This window comes from Triturus cristatus, chromosome 1_1, assembly GCF_964204655.1.
Source record: "Triturus cristatus chromosome 1_1, aTriCri1.1, whole genome shotgun sequence".
In the NCBI taxonomy this organism is placed as follows: Eukaryota; Metazoa; Chordata; class Amphibia; order Caudata; family Salamandridae; genus Triturus; species Triturus cristatus.
The window spans coordinates 1,140,552,042-1,140,566,553 of record NC_140579.1 but is presented as its reverse complement, the minus strand read 5'-3'; positions in this window follow the sequence as shown (position 1 = coordinate 1,140,566,553).

Genomic DNA, 14,512 nt, shown 5'->3' with positions numbered 1-14,512 from the left:
CACCTGTTCAGTGGGGCATCTTTTGGCCTGTGACCTGGTCACAGCAAGGACATGTGCTGGCAAACCTAACATTTCCATGTGAGTCCTCTGCTCCACTTCTGACCATTGTGACGTTTCCAAATCATTGCCCAACAGACATTCTACGGGGAGGTCTGAACTAACCACAACCTTTTTCGGGCCACTTACCCCTCCCCAGGAGAAATCAACAACTGCCATACTGTGATTGGTAGTGACGTTGCTGGCATTGGTCACTAGGTAACTGGTACCTAGCATGATCTGTCCAGGGTCCACGAAGTTAGGCGTCACCATGGTGACACTGGCACACGTGTCCCTGTAGGCCTGAGCCACTCTTCCATTTATCAAAGGTGTCTGCCTGTATTTGCCCAAAGTATTGGGACTGGCATCAGGGGACATATCCATATCCCCTGTACAGACAAGGACGGCCTGAGTGAGCGTGCCGACTAAGTCGTCACTCCCCTCGGTTCCCAAGGTTAACCCAACTAATGCCTTGGGAGGCGCACTACCACTGCTGACTGTACTAGGGGGCGCAGGTGCCTTAGGGGCTGCAGTGGTAGGAGTTTGCCCTCCTTTCTTGGTGCACTCACTAAACCAGTGAGTCTTACTTTTACAGTATTGGCACCACCTTTTTGACTGGCCTTCTTGAGTCTTCTTCTTCTGTGAAGCCTGACCCCCACCCTCTTTGGTTTGTTGGGGACCTGTCGAAGACTTCTGGTCATTTTGTTCGTTCTTGTTACCCTTCTGGTCTGCTTTCTTCTGACCACCCTGGTTCTGATTCTGGTTCTGCTTGACCCTTGTTCTGACCCATCTGTCTGCCTTCTTTCCCAATTCTTGGGGAGAGGTCAGATCCGAGTCGACAAGGTGCTGATGCAACAATTGGTTCTGACAGTTGTTTAAAATCTGTTCTCGCATGATAAGATTGTACAATCCTGTGTAATCAGTAACCTTGCTACCCAGCAACCAGCCTTCCAAAGCCTTAGTGGCACAATCGACAAAGTCAGCCCAATCCTGAGACTGAATTTTCTGGGTGTCTCGGAACAGCACCCGGTACTGTTCCGTGGTTAAGCCGAACCCATCAATCAGTGTGTTCTTCAGGACTTGGTAGTTGTTAGCATCCTCAGCTCTTGTAGTGAGGAGCTTGTCCCTTCCTTTACCTTCAAAGGAAAGCCACAGTATAGCTGCCCACTGACTTGGGGGGACGCACTGGACAGTGCAGGCCCTCTCCAAGGCAGTTATCCACTTGTGGATGTCGTCCCCTTGTTTAAAGGGGGGCACTATTTTACTCAGGTGTCTAGTGTCTATACCCCTGTCTTTCTCTCTATTGAGAACGCTGCCACCAGTGGGATCTAACCCACTTAATTTCTGCTCTCGGGCTAAGGCAAGTCTTTCTTTGGCGAGGGCAAGTTCTTCCCGCTCGATCCTCAGATTGACCTCCCGCATCTTCGCTTCATGCTCCCTCCTCTGAGGGGAAGTCATTCCTCTCTGAGAAGGTGCCTGAGAGACGTGTGTATGAACCGATCTGCCAGAGCCTCTGGAGAGAGACCTAGCTCGTCCGTTCCCAAGGTTAAGCCTGCTTGAGCGTGGGCCCGGGGCTCCCCCAGTTCCATTCTCATGCCTGCTTAAGTTGGTCCTTGTAAGCCTGCCGACTACCACTGGACCTTTGTCTGCCTCGTCTCCCGATAACTCGTCCTCGTCCTCCTCCTCTGTGTGGAGGTCGAGGTCTGGGTCACCGAGGGTTCCCTCTAAGGGAGGCATGTTCCCATCTGCACTGGGGGGACCTGGGTTAGAGGACCTCCTAGCATCGTACGCCTCTAAGAGACCTATCAGTATTGCGATGGTAGGGTTAGAACCCTGGTTTAGCTTCCGGGAGGCACACAGTTGTCTCATCTCCTTGAAGCTAAGAGTTGCATATCGTGACACGACCTGTGGAGGGTCACTGACCACTAAGGGAGTCCCTGCAGACTCTCCGTGGACCGACATGCTTTTCTAGTGAGGTGTAAGTGTTGCACCTACCTACACTATGGGTTTACCTACTGATCCCTTGCTAAGAGTTGTAGTCAGGGTGTGCTAAGCCCTGTTACACTACAACAGCCGGTTCAGTAGAACTCGGAGTATTCTAAGTTAAGTTATATGTACCTGGGTACTTATGTGATCTTTCACTGCGATATTCTTAGGATACGTGTGTGGTAAAACAACAGCAAGCTCAAATCCCAACCGCTGCTCACCAATGTGAGAAGTTGGCCTGATATGTAGTGCTCACTATTCTAGTGATCACTGTGTATCATTCCAAACGACCCTTATTGATGATTGGTTGTAAGTCAACCTTTTAGACCAGCTATCCTAGTAGCGTGGATACGAGCAGTCTTAGGCTAAACTCTAGAGGGCGTGTTAAGCCAGCTGTTTACCATCACATATACCCCTTGAACACCAAGTGAAAGGACACCACACAAGTTGTTATGAAAATAAAATGATATTTATTTATGACAAGACTACCCTGGCTCTTTATGAGTCAGGGAGCTAAGCACACTACAAAACTCTTAGGAAAATACTTCAGTTGCACAATTTACACAAATGCCCGAGGGGCACGAGAAACCATCTACACTAACAGTGAAATGCGAATGGTTAGAGTCTGGAGATACTGATTCCGGAGTGATCCGATCAGTGGGACTAAACGAAAAAGGAACTGGACACTTGTAGAGCGAACCTGCGATGGAGCACCGAGATGCTCGAGTTACCTAGCCCGGAGGCTGCGGCTGCGTGAAGTTCGTCAAGATGTCGGGAGTCCTCGTGTAGTCTCAGGAGCCTGAAAGAAGAAGTTGCTGGCAGGCGACCAGTGACGATGTTCAGAGCGATCCAAGCCTGGATCGGTGGTGAAGGAAAACCTGAAAGCAGAGGGGACTCAGTTCTCAACCGCTAGCCAGCGATCGTGTGGGTACCAGGAGGGTACCGGCTGAAGTCACCTCGACCAGGTGAGTGGGTGACGTCGGACTCGGCTGTTCCTCGGACCAGGAGGCGCGGCGGCGACCAGGATGGAGGGCGAGCTGTCCCACGAAGGTGTCTGCTGTCGATGATGCTGGGCCCAGGAAGGGGCAGCGGATCTTGGCAGTGGCCACCCAGGCGGGGGAGTCAAGATGGCGTCGGGAGTGGACCAGGAGGGTCCGTGGTACTCCTCTGTTGAAGGGGAGCAAGAGCCAGTCTGGAGCAACCAGACTAGTGATGAAACAATCGTGGTGCGTCGTGAAGAGGGCCACAAGCCGGTCGGCAAGTGGTCGAACAACGCGGTGAACAACAAGGAGCGGAAGGGCCCCCACGCAGTTCTCGGGGATGCTGGGGAGGCAGACTTCGATGCTGGAGCTGCTCAGGGTTAGGGCTTCTCAAACCCTAGGTGCACTCACTCGAGGGTCCCTCGGTGGGCGTGCTAGATAAGCGTCGTGCAGGTTCTGAAGATAGCCGGTCCCGCAGGTCTCATCACACCTACGACTCTCAGCTGGGCTGATGAGGGAGGTAAAAGGTCAGAGATGGCAGGGAACTCGGGTCTCGTCGAGCTGGGCAGTCTTGATCCGTAGGAGAGACTTACAGCAAACCGCAAGCGCTTAGATGGTGCCTGCTGGTGCAGGGTGGCTACTCCTTAGCCACAAGGGAGAGTCTTCAGAAATAGTCAAGAGTTCCTTTCGTGGAAAGTAGTTCGTGATTCGGAGTTATCCGATTATCTGATTATCCAATTTGGGAAGGGGACTCGCTCCTACTTTTATTCTAAGAGAAAGGGGCTGGCCCGTGACTAGGTTCTACCTATGGGTGGAGCCAGGAGGGGGGTGGTTACACCCCTATCCTTTGTCCGGCTTCGCGCCAGCTCAGGGGCTGGTGTGCCCCCGAAACTGGTTTGAGCCGGGCTATGCACAGTGAGCACCGGGGTGCCACTTGCAGTCACCTTCCTTTCAGCCCTGCCTACCTGGGATACACAAACCCTGTCTGGGACGGTGCTAACACTGCCCTCGACAGGAAACCCTTTGTCCAAGCTCCCCTTGCTGGAAGGTCACCCAGCAGCAGGAGGTCAGACTTGTGTCTGGTGGCAGCATCCATTTTGTGATGCTGAGGCTTGAGTCAACTTTAACCGGGGTTCAAGGTTACTTCCATGTCGTGTCCCTCTAAAAGGGGGGAATGCTAACCCCGTCACCAGGACTGGCGAGGGGTTCGTATTCCCATTCGTATGACACCTTACTCGACATGTATAGGTGATGCGATGCCAAAGTTAGCAAATAACCGCAAGGATTATAATGCCTTAAAAGTAGTTGGCCCGCGTCACCATGGAACGGCTATTAGGGCTTGGTTCCGCAAGCCGTCGACGGGCTCAGCTCGCGCCAGAGCACCGTCCCACATGATTCCCTGCACTCTGCCTTCAGGATTGATAAGGCCTGCTATAGGAGTGACTGATAGGAATCCATGTGTCCATTTTAGGGTTAGGTGTAGGAATACTACACCTACAGCAACGGGTGATTACACCACGTGGCCCCAGCTGTCGTGCAGCCAGTTGTGTCAGATTTGGGCGGCCATTCCAGGGGTGGCATAATACATGCTTCAGCCCCTGGTAGGCCCTGGGTACACCGATGCCCTGGATACCTGTGGTATGCTGAGACAGGGACTGACAAGGTGGCCCAGTTCCAATTAGTGGATGCACCTAACGTACATGTGTGTTAATTTCGAGAGAGAACAGCTAGGCTGTGGGTCTGATTGGCAGGCCCACAGCCGGAGAAAGTCGTAAACCAATGAAGCAAAAGCAAAAAAAAATCTGGGTGATCATAGGATTGCAGACCCTACTCTCCTACATCAGTCAGTCATTGTCAGTCAGTGTCAGTCAGTCAGTGTCAGTCACTCTGTTTCAGTCAGTGTCAGTCAATCAGTGTCAGTCAATCAGTGTCAGTCAGTCAGTATCAGTCAGTCAGTGTCAGTCAGTCAGGCAGTATCTGTCAGTGTCAGTCAGTCAGTGTCAGTCAGTGTCAGTCAGGCAGTATCTGTCAGTGTCAGTCAGGCAGTGTCAGTCAGTGAGTGTCTGTCAGTCAGTTAGTGTCAGTGACTGTCAGTGAGTGTCAGTCAGTGTCAGTTAGTCAGTGTCAGTCAGTGTCAGTCAGTGTCAGTCAGTGTCAGTCAATGTCAGTCAGTGTCAGTCAATGTCAGTCAGTCAGTTTCAGTCAGTCAGTGTCAGCCAGTGAGTGTCTGTAGGTCAGTGAGTGTCAGTCGGTGTCAGTCAGTCAGTGTCAGTCAGTGAGTGTCTGTCAGTCAGTGAGTGTCAGTGAGTGTCAGTCAGTGTCAGTCAATGTCAGTCAGTGTCAGTCAGTGTCAGTCAGTGAATGTCAGTCAGTGAGTGTCAGTCAGTGCCAGTCAGTCAGTGTCAGTCAGTGTCAGTGAGTCAGTGTCAATCAGTGTCAGTGAGTCAGTGTCAATCAGTGTCAGTCAGTGAGTGTCAGTAATTGTCAGTCAGTGAGTGTCAGTCAGTGAGTGTCAGTCAGTGTTAGTCAGTGTCAGTCAGTCAATGTCAGTCAGTCAGTGTCAGTCAGTGAGAGTCAGTCAGTGTCAGTCTGTGTCAGTCAGACAGTGTCAGTCAGTGTCTGTCAGTGTCAGTCAGTCAGTGTCAGTCAGTCAGTGTCAGTCAGTGAGAGTCAGTCAGTGTCAGTCTGTGTCAGTCAGACAGTGTCAGTCAGTGTCTGTCAGTGTCAGTCAGTCAGTGTCAGTCAGTCAGTGTCAGTCAGTGTCAGTCATTGTCAGTCAGTCAGTGTCAGTCAGTCAATGTCAGTCAGTCAGTGTCAGTCAGTGAGAGTCAGTCAGTGTTGGTCAGTGTCAGTCAGTCAGTGTCAGTCAGTGTCAGTCAGTGTCAGTCAGTCAGTGTCAGTGTCAGTCAGTCAGTGTCAGTCAGTGTCAGTCAGTCAGTGTCAGTGTCAGTCAGTCATTGTCAGTCAGTGTCAGTCAGTCAGTGTCAGTCAGTCTGTGTCAGTCAGTGTCAGTCAATCAGTGTCAGTCAATCAGTGTAAGTCAGTCAGTATCAATCAGTCAGTGTCAGTCAGTGTCAGTCAGGCAGTATCTGTCAGTGTCAGTTAGTCAGTGTCAGTCAGTATCAGTCAGGCAGTATCAGTCAGTGTCAGTCAGTCAGTGTCAGACAGGCAGTATCAGTCAGTGTCAGTCAGTCAGTGTCAGTCAGTGTCAGTCAGGCAGTATCAGTCAGTGTCAGTCAGTGTCAGTCAGTCAGTGTCAGTCAGTGTCAGTGAGTCAGTGTCAATCAGTGTCAGTGAGTCAGTGTCAATCACTGTCAGTGAGTCACTGTCAATCAGTGTCAGTCAGTGAGTGACAGTCAATGTCAGTCAGTCAGTGTCAGTAAGTGAGTGTCAGTCAGTGTCAGCCGGTCAGTGTCAGTCGGTCAGTGTCAGTCAGTGTCAGTCAGTCAGTGTCAGTCAGTCAGAGTCAGTCATTTTCAGTCAATGTCAGTCAGTGTCAGTCAATGTCAGTCAGTCAGTGTCAGTCAGTCAGTGTCAGTCAGTGAGTGTCTGTCAGTCAGTGAGTGTCAGTGAGTGTCAGTGAGTGTCAGTCAGTCAGTGTCAGTCAGTGTCAGTCAGTGTCAGTCAGTGTCAGTCAGTGTCAGTCAATGTCAGTCAGTGTCAGTCAACGTCAGTCAGTCAGTGTCAGTCAGTCAGTGTCAGCCAGTGAGTGTCTGTCAGTCAGTGAGTGTCAGTCGGTGTCAGTCAGTCAGTGTCAGTCAGTCAGTGTCTGTCAGTCAGTGAGTGTCAGTGAGTGTCAGTGAGTGTCAGTGAGTATCAGTCAATGTCAGTCAGTGTCAGTCAGTGTTAGTCAGTGAATGTCAGTCAGTGAGTGTCAGTCAGTGAGTGTCAGTCAGTGCCAGTCAGTCAGTGTCAGTCAGTGTCAGTCAGTGTCAGTGTCAGTCAGTCAGTGTCAGTCAGTCATTGTCAGTCAGTGTCAGTCAGTCAGTGTCAGTCAGTCTGTGTCAGTCAGTGTCAGTCAATCAGTGTCAGTCAATCAGTGTCAGTCAGTCAGTATCAGTCAGTCAGTGTCAGTCAGTGTCAGTCAGGCAGTATCTGTCAGTGTCAGTCAGTCAGTGTCAGTCAGTATCAGTCAGGCAGTATCAGTCAGTGTCAGTCAGGCAGTGTCAGTCAGTGAGTGTCTGTCAGTCAGTGAGTGTCAGTGAGTGTCAGTGAGTGTCAGTCAGTCAGTGTCAGTCAGTGTCAGTCAGTGTCAGTCAGTGTCAGTCAATGTCAGTCAGTGTCAGTCAATGTCAGTCAGTCAGTTTCAGTCAGTCAGTGTCAGCCAGTGAGTGTCTGTAGGTCAGTGAGTGTCAGTCGGTGTCAGTCAGTCAGTGTCAGTCAGTGAGTGTCTGTCAGTCAGTGAGTGTCAGTGAGTGTCAGTGAGTGTCAGTCAATGTCAGTCAGTGTCAGTCAGTGTCAGTCAGTGAATGTCAGTCAGTGAGTGTCAGTCAGTGCCAGTCAGTCACTGTCAGTCAATGTCAGTGAGTCAGTGTCAATCAGTGTCAGTGAGTCAGTGTCAATCAGTGTCAATGAGGCAGTGTCAATCAGTGTCAGTCAGTGAGTGTCAGTAAGTGTCAGTCAGTCAGTGTCAGTCAGTGTTAGTCAGTGTCAGTCAGTGTCAGTCAGTGTCAGTCAGTCAGTGTCAGTCAGTGTCAGTCAATGTCAGTCAGTCAGTGTCAGTCAGTGTCAGTCAGTGTCAGTCATTGTCAGTCAGTCAGTGTCAGTCAGTCAATGTCAGTCAGTCAGTGTCAGTCAGTGAGAGTCAGTCAGTGTCGGTCAGTTTCAGTCAGTAAGTGTCAGTCAGTGTCAGTCAGTCAGTGTCAGTGTCAGTCAGTCAGTGTCTGTCAGTGTCAGTCAGTGTCAGTCAGTGTCAGTGTCAGTCAGTCAGTGTCAGTCAGTCATTGTCAGTCAGTGTCAGTCAGTCAGTGTCAGTCAGTCTGTGTCAGTCAGTGTCAGTCAGTCAGTGTCAGTCAGTGTCAGTCAATGTCAGTCAGTCAGTGTCAGTCAGTGTCAGGCAGTGTCAGTCATTGTCAGTCAGTCAGTTTCAGTCAGTCAATGTCAGTCAGTCAGTGTCAGTCAGTGAGAGTCAGTCAGTGTCGGTCAGTGTCAGTCAGTCAGTGTCAGTCAGTGTCAGTCAGTCAGTGTCAGTCAGTGTCAGTCAGTGTCAGTGTCAGTCAGTCAGTGTCAGTGTCAGTCAGTCATTGTCAGTCAGTGTCAGTCAGTCAGTGTCAGTCAGTCTGTGTCAGTCAGTGTCAGTCAATCAGTGTCAGTCAATCAGTGTAAGTCAGTCAGTATCAATCAGTCAGTGTTAGTCAGTGTCAGTAAGTCAGGCAGTATCAGTCAGTGTCAGTCAGTGTCAGTCAGTCAGTCAGGCAGTATCAGTCAGTGTCATTCAGTTAGTGTCAGTTAGTGTCAGTCAGTGTCAGTCAGTCAGTATCTGTCAGTGTCAGTCAGTCAGTGTCAGTCAGTATCAGTCAGGCAGTATCAGTCAGTGAAAGTCAGTCAGTGTCAGCCAGGCAGTATCAGTCAGTGTTAGTCAGCCAGTGTCAGTCAGTGTCAGTCAGGCAGTATCAGTCAGTGTCAGTCAGTGTCAGTCAGTCAGTGTCAGTCAGTGTCAGTCAATCAGTGTCAGTCAATCAGTCTCAATCAGTGTCAGTGTCAGTCATTCAGTGTCAGTCAGTGTCAGTCAATCAGTATCAGTCAGTCAGTATCAGTCAGTCAGTGTCAGTCAGTGTCAGTCAGTGTCAGTCAGTGTCAGTCAGGCAGTATCAGTCAGTGTCATTCAGTCAGTGTCAGTCAGGCAGTATCAGTCAGTGTCAGTCAGTCAGTCAGGCAGTATCAGTCAGTGTCATTCAGTTAGTGTCAGTTAGTGTCAGTCAGTGTCAGTCAGTCAGTATCAGTCAGTGTCAGTCAGTGTCAGTCAGTCAGTGTCAGTCAGTGTCAGTCAGTCAGTGTCAGTCAGTGTCAGTCAGTGTCCGTCAGTCAGTCAGTCAGTCTCAGTCAGTCAGTGTCAGTCAGTTTCAGTCAGTGTTAGTCAGTGTCAGTCAGTGTTAGTCAGTGTTAGTCAGCTAGTGTCAGTCAGTGTCAGTCAGTCAGTCAGTGTCAGTCAGTCAGTGTCAGTCAGTTTCAGTCAGTGTTAGTCAGTGTCAGTCAGTCAGTGTCATTCAGTGTCAGTCAGTCAGTATCAGTCAGTTTCAGTCAGTGTCAGTCAGTTAGTGTCAGTCAGTGTCAGTCAGTCAGTGTCAGTCAGTTTCAGTCAGTGTCAGTCAGTGTCAGTCAGTGTCAGTAAGTCAGTGTCCGTCAGTGTCTGTCAATCAGTGTCAGTCAGTCAGTATCAGTCAGTCCGTATCAGTCAGTGTCAGTCAGTCAGTGTCAGACAGTTTCAGTCAGTGTTAGTAAGTGTCAGTCAGTATTAGTCAGTGTCAGTCAGTGTTAGTCAGCCAGTGTCAGTCAGTGTCAGTCGTTCAGTGTCAGTCAGTCAATGTTAGTCAGTGTCAGTCAGTCAGTCAATGTTAGTCAGTGTCAGTCAGTCAGTTTCAGTCAGTGTCAGTCAGTTTTAGTCAGTGTCAGTCAATTTCAGTCAGTGTTAGTCAGTGTCGGTCAGTCATTGTCAGTCAGAAAGTGTCAGTCAGTCAGTGTCAGTCAGTGTCAGTAAGTTAGTGTCAGTCAGTCAGTGTCAGTCAGTCTCAGACAGTGTCAGTCAGTGTCAGTCAGTCAGTGTGAGTCAGTGTGAGTCAGTCAGTGTGAGTCAGTGTGAGTCAGTGTGAGTCAGTGTCAGTCAGTCAGTGTCAGTCAGTGTCAGTCAGTCAGTGCCAGTCAGTGTTAGTCCGTGTCAGTCAGTCAGTGTCAGTCAGTCAGTTTTAGTCAGTGTCAGTCAATGTCAGTAAGTGTCAGTCAATGTCAGTCAGTCAGTGTCAGTCAGTCAGTGTCAGTCAGTGAGTATCTGTCAGTCAGTGAGTGTCAGTCAGTGTCAGTCAGTCAGTGTCAGTTAGTGAGTGTCAGTCAGTGAGTGTCAGTCAGTGAGTGTCAGTCAGTGAGTGTCAGTCAATGTCAGTCAGTCAGTGACAGTCAGTGTCAGTCAGTGTGAGTCAGTGTGAGTCAGTCAGTGTGAGTCAGTCAGTGTCAGTCAGTCAGTGTGAGTCAGTGTGAGTCAGTGTCAGTCAGTCAGTGTCAGTCAGTGTCAGTCAGTCAGTGCCAGTCAGTGTTAGTCCGTGTCAGTCAGTCAGTGTCAGTCAGTCAGTGTTAGTCAGTGTCAGTCAATGTCAGTAAGTGTCAGTCAATGTCAGTCAGTCAGTGTCAGTCAGTCAGTGTCAGTCAGTGAGTATCTGTCAGTCAGTGAATGTCAGTCAGTGTCAGTCAGTGAGTGTCTGTCAGTCAGTGAGTGTCAGTCAGTGTCAGTCAGTCAGTGTCAGTTAGTGAGTGTCAGTCAGTGAGTGTCAGTCAGTGAGTGTCAGTCAATGTCAGTCAGTCAGTGACAGTCAGTGTCAGTCAGTGTGAGTCAGTGTGAGTCAGTCAGTGTCAGTCAGTCAGTGTCAGTCAGTCAGTGTTAGACAGTGTCAGTCAGGCAGTATCAGTCAGTGTCAGTCAGTCAGTTTCAGTCAGTGTCAGTCAGTCAGTGTCATTCAGTGGCAGTCAGTGTCAGTCAGTCAGTGTCAGTCAGTCAGTGTCAGTCAGTGTCAGTCAGTGTCAGTCAGTCAGTGTCAGTCAGTGTCAGTCAGTGTCAGTTAGTGTCAGTCAGTCCGTGTCAGTCAGTCATTGTCAATGTCAGTCAGTCATTGTCAGTCAGTGTCAGTCAGTTAGTGTCAGTCAGTCAGTGTCAGTGTCAGTCAGTCAGTGTTTGTCAGTGTCAGTCAATCAGTGTCAGTCAATCAGTGTCAGTCAGTCTGTATCAGTCAGCCAGTGTCAGTCAGTGTCAGTCAGGCAGTATCAGTCAGTGTCAGTCAGTCAGTGTCAGTAAGTCAGTGAGGCAGTATCAGTCAGTGTCAGTCAGTCAGTGTCAGTCAGTGTCAGTCAGTGTTAGACAGTGTCAGTCAGGCAGTATCAGTCGGTGTCAGTCAGTCAGTGTCAGTCAGTGTCAGTCAGTCAGAGTCAGTCAGTCAGTGTCAGTCAGTGTCAGTCAGTCAGTGTCAGTCAGTGTCAGTCAGTCATTGTCAGTCAGTCATTGTCAGTCATTGTCAGTCAGTCAGTGTCAGTCAGTCTGTGTCAGTCAGTGTCAGTCAATCAGTGTCAGTCAATCAGTGTCAGTCAGTCAGTATCAGTCAGTCAGTGTCAGTCAGTGTCAGTCAGGCAGTATCTGTCAGTGTCAGTCCGTCAGTGTCAGTCAGTATCAGTCAGGCAGTATCAGTCAGTGTCAGTCAGTCGGTGTCAGTCAGTCAGTGTCAGTCAGTGAGTGTCTGTCAGTCAGTGAGTGTCAGTGAGTGTCAGTCAGTGTCAGTCAGTGAGTGTCAGTCAGTGTCAGTCAGTGTCAGTCAGTGTCAGTCAATGTCAGTCAATGTCAGTCAGTGTCAGTCAATGTCAGTCAGTCAGTGTCAGTCAGTCAGTGTCAGCCAGTGAGTGTCTGTCAGTCAGTGAGTGTCAGTCGGTGTCAGTCAGTCAGTGTCAGTCAGTGAGTGTCTGTCAGTCAGTGAGTGTCAGTGAGTGTCAGTGAGTGTCAGTCAGTGTCAGTCAATGTCAGTCAGTGTCAGTCAGTGTCAGTCAGTGAATGTCAGTCAGTGAGTGTCAGTCAGTGACAGTCAGTCAGTGTCAGTCAGTGTCAGTGAGTCAGTGCCAATCAGTGTCAGTGAGGCAGTGTCAATCAGTGTCAGTCAGTGAGTGTCAGTAAGTGTCAGTCAGTGAGTGTCAGTCAGTGATTGTCAGTCTGTGTTAGTCAGTGTCAGTCAGTGTCAGTCAGTGTCAGTCAGTGTCAGTCAATGTCAGTCAGTCAGTGTCAGTCAGTGTCAGTCATTGTCAGTCAGTCAGTGTCAGTCAGTCAATGTCAGTCAGTCAGTGTCAGTCAGTGAGAGTCAGTCAGTGTCAGTCTGTGTCAGTCAGTCAGTGTCAGTCAGTGTCAGTCAGTGTCAGTCAGTCAGTGTCAGTCAGTCAGTGTCAGTCAGTGTCAGTCAGTGTCAGTGTCAGTCAGTCAGTGTCAGTGTCAGTCAGTCATTGTCAGTCAGTGTCAGTCAGTCAGTGTCAGTCAGTCTGTGTCAGTCAGTGTCAGTCAATCAGTGTCAGTCAATCAGTGTAAGTCAGTCAGTATCAGTCAGTCAGTGTCAGTCAGTGTCAGTCAGGCAGTATCTGTCAGTGTCAGTCAGTCAGTGTCAGTCAGTACCAGTCAGGCAGTATCAGTCAGTGTCAGTCAGCAAGTGTCAGCCAGGAAGTATCAGTCAGTGTCAGTCAGTCAGTGTCAGTCAGTGTCAGTCAGGCAGTATCAGTCAGTGTCAGTCAGTGTCAGTCAGTCAGTGTCAGTCAGTGTCAGTCAATCAGTGTCAATCAGTGTCAGTCAGTCAGTCAGTCAGTATCAGTCAGTCAGTCAGTGTCAGTCAGGCAGTATCAGTCAGTGTCAGTCAGTCAGTGTCAGTAAGTCAGTGAGGCAGTATCAGTCAGTGTCAGTCAGTCAGTGTCAGTCAGTGTTAGACAGTGTCAGTCAGGCAGTATCAGTCAGTGTCAGTCAGTCAGTGTCAGTCAGTGTCTGTAGGAAGGTGGATATCTGACTATGGTTACCCCCAAATTTTTGCCTAGTGTCTAGCTGGTTTTTCGACTTAGTTGGCCTGAGATCCTGCCATTCAGGCTCTCAGGCTATCTGCTCTCTCTGTAAAATGGACTCCATGTACCCTAGGTACATACCCAATTGGTTGGATCACCCTGTCAGCCCCTGTACCAGTGTACACTAGGTACCCAGGGCATTGGTGTATCCAAGGCCTGCCAGGGGCTGAAGCATGTATTATGCCACCCCAGGCTTGGCCTAACACATCTGACACAACTGGCTGATCACTCAGCTGGGGTAAGTTGGTGTAACCACCTCTTACTTAGGTGTAGTATACCTATACCTAACCTTAAATGGGACACCTGGTAACCTATAAGTCACTCCTATGGCAGGCCTTAACAATCCTGAAGGCAGAGTGCTTGGTTCCATGTGAGATGGTGCTCTGGCATGAGCTGAGCCTGTCTGCAGTGGTCGGAACAACTTCCTTCTACTGTTTCCAGATATCGTCATACCATATACTCTTAAGTGCATTATGAACCTCGCGGTTAAATGCTAACTTTGGTTTGGCTTTATCAAAACATGTCGAGTAAGGTGTCATACGAATTGGAATACTAACCCCTCGCCAATTCTGGCGACGGGGTTAGCATTCCACCCTTCTAGAGGGACACGACATGTACAGTGCCTGAAACCCGGGTAAAATCAGACATCCTGGAATCAACTTAACACTAAGAAGAAGACGGGAACTTCGACGCTCTGCTGCACAGAGGACTGAAGCCAATCTCCCCTGTGGTCAGGGAGTGACCACCTTGCTAACGCAAGCACCATCCAGCGAATCAACGTCTGCTTTGCCGCCGCCTCCCGCCGGAGCCCGAGCCCAGAGACTGACAAGACCTGGACCTCCAGACCTCTCACCACCCGATCCACAGTCCCTGAAAAGAGGAGACCCGTGGAGGCACCGAGACACGTGGAGCCAGCCATCTTGGAACGACTACGACAAGCTGACAAGTGCAACAACCGAGGCTCCCTCCAAGTTGTGCTTTGGGATCTGAGAAGCCCAACACCCGAGCAGCATCTGCACCAAAGGTGAGCCCTCCAGCATCTCCACGATCTGCGTGGGGCCCTTCTGCATTTTGCCACTCGACGCGCCTAACCGGTTGCTGGCCCGCTGGCTAGTAGCCATCTTGGCGACAAACTTCAAGAAATACACTGCTGGTCTGGTTGCTCCAGACTGGCCCTTGCTCCCCTCCAAAGGAGCAGTCCTTCTGACCTTGCTGGTCAGAACCATCAGCTTATTTCCTTTTCCTACAACAATTGCTTTTGCCAAGGCTTGTTGGCTTCAATCAAGTCGCCGACACCGCCGACAGCGAGAGCCTGCGTGGGACAGCTCGTGACTTGACTCCTGGACGTCGTCGACCTCCAGGGACCACGTGGCTGCAGAGACAAGCTACCCCTTTCTTCCTGTTTGCACCCGACATTGCCTGGTACCCACCTGGTGCCACGCTGGTCACTGGCTAGTGACTGTGAACACTGTCCCCTCTGCTTACAGGTCTTCAACATCTCCGATCCACTCTTGGATCCACTGCATCTCTCCCGGACCGACCGCCTGCAGCATCTTTGTCTTCAGGCTCCACGGAACAGATAGAAGAAACCCGACGCACTTCGAGGCCTATGCACCCGCTTCCTGTGGGTGAGGTAAAGCTGGCACACCTGTGCCCAAGTGTAGTATTACATCTCTAGTGCCTGTGTTCCAAATCTTGAGTTCCTAGTCCATCCGGAAGATCCTCTT